The sequence below is a fragment of the Echinops telfairi genome, unplaced genomic scaffold (assembly GCF_000313985.2).
Source record: "Echinops telfairi isolate 266 unplaced genomic scaffold, ASM31398v2 ScPeMD7_7457;HRSCAF=8495, whole genome shotgun sequence".
NCBI lineage: Eukaryota > Metazoa > Chordata > Mammalia > Afrosoricida > Tenrecidae > Echinops > Echinops telfairi.
The window spans coordinates 35469181-35471626 of NW_022111357.1; positions in this window are offsets into that span (position 1 = coordinate 35469181).

Here is a 2446-nt window from a genome sequence, read left to right on the forward strand (position 1 = left end):
CTGTGGGTTTCTGAGACTAACTTTTTACCAGAGTCAAAAATTCACCGTACAGAAGATCAAAATCCTCACAGCTGGATCAATAGGTAACATCATGGTCAATGAAGAAAAACTTGAAGTTGTCAAGGATTTTGTCTTGCTTGGATCAACAGTCAATGGTCATGGCAGCAGCAGTCAAGAGACCAAATGAAGCATTGCATTGGGGAAAGGTGCCGCACAAGACCTTCTGGAAGTGTTGAAAACAAAGAGGCTCCTTTGAGGACTAGGGTGCCCCTGACCCAAGCCATGGTGTTTTTAATTGCCTCATATGCGTGTGAACGTTGTGCATTGGATAAGGAAGATCGAAGAAAAAATATGCATTTGAATCGATGGTGCTGTCAAAAGACACACAAATGTCTCTCTCTCTTGGAAGAAGTACAGCAGAGTGCTCCTGAGAGGCAAGGCTGGCTAGACTTCGGACACGTTGTCAGGAGGAACCAGTCCCTGGAGAAAGACATCATGCTTGGTAAAGAGAAGGCGCTACAAGAAGGAGGAAGGCCCTCAAGGAGATGGAGTGGCACTGTGGCTGCAACAGTGGCCTCAAACATAACAATGGAGGCAGCACGTCGGGAGAAGTGTATGGTCTCTGTGTGGCTGAAAAAAGGTTTTTGCTCCGAACAAGTCGCTGCTCTTTCAAAATGCTACCACGCCATCTCCAGCTTGGTTCCCATCACCAACGCCATCTTTTCCCACCGCTGTGCCTTCCTCTTTGTTTCCAACTCTGCATTCTAATGACCCATAATTATCAATAGGTCTTAATCGCATGCTTGATCAATCTCAGATTGAAAACACTGGAAAAAATGTTCAATTTCTTCATCACTAGCATTAGTGGTTGGTGCATAACTTTGACTATTAGTTGTCTTGGCTGGATTTCCTTATATGCAGAAACTTTATTATCCTATCAAAGACTGCATTGTACATCAAAATCAATCTTGAAATGTCCTTTTTGATGATGAATACACCATTCCTCCCGAATCTGTTATTTCTGGCATAGTAAACCATATGACAATGTGATTCAAAATGGCCAGTACCTGTCCATTTCAGTTTATTGCCTAGACTATCAATCTTTATGCGTTCCATTTCTTTTTGGAGGATTTCCAGTTTTCCCAGATTCACATTTTGTACATCCAAAGTTCCAATTATTAATAGATGTTTGCAGCTGTTTCTTCTCATGTTGAGCAGTGATTAAACAGCAAATGACGGTCTCAAAGGCTTCACTGCATCCATGTCATTGTGGCCGATCTGAGGAGACAAATCTTCCTCAATCATCTTTTGAGTGCCTTCTGATCTGAGGGGCTCCTCTTCTCAGTGTAATCCGTGAGCGTCACAACACAACCTGGTTTAGAGACATCTCAAGAACAGATTTGACACAAATGATGGAAGACCAGATGCATTGTGGGATGACATCATGCATATCACCTATGACCCCAAAAAGAGAGCTGTCATTAAGAAGACAGGCAATAAAGAGAAGAGCAAAGCTGATGTCCGAAGAGACTCTGAAACTTGCTCTTGAGGTCAGAGCAGCTAGATCGAGAGGAAGAAATGATGAAGTAAACGAGCTGAACAGAACATTCCGAAGGGCAGCTCAAGGAGACAAAGCAGAGTATTATCCTGAGATGTGCAAAGGCCTGGAGTTAGAAAACCAAAAGGGAAGACTGTGCTCAGCATCTCTCCAGTCGAAAAAACTGAAGAAAAAATCCAAGCCAATATTGAAAGATTTTGTAGGAAAAATATTGAACCACGCAGGAAGCATCGAAAAAGTTGGAAGGATAGTCACTGAAACAAAAAGAATTTGCTAATGTTCAACCATTTCAAGAAGTAGCATTTGATCAAGAACTGATGGTTCTGAAAGAAGTCCAAGCTGCACTGAAGGCATTATCAAAAACAAAACTCCAGGAATTGATGGGATTTTGTGTTAGTCCAGGTTGACTAGAGAAACAAATTCATAGACACTCATGTGTGTGAAAGAACTTTATATCAAAGAGCGATTGTAAATTAAGAAAACATCCCAGCCCATTCCAGATCAAGCCCATAAGTCCGATATTACCCCATATGTCAATACTAGTCCATAAAGTCCTCTTTAGACTCACACAGCCATTAAATGACACTGAATGCAGGAAGATCACAGGCCAGTGGGTGCAAAGTCTTGTGGATCCGGTGGTGGTGGAAGCATCTCAGCTCTGGTGCGGGTCTGTACATGGCTCCTCCAGCTCCAGGGCTCTGGCTCTATCAGCGTAGCTCCACGTGGCTTGTCAACAGGAATGTCTTGCAGGCAGTGAGTGTATCTGGCCTCCAGTGAGCTATTTATCTCCTTTGTGCCTTCAAATGAGGTCATCAATCTGCGACCTTATTGACAGGCCAGACTCCACCCCTTCACAAGTTAACAGGAGATAATGTAACTGCCACAGAT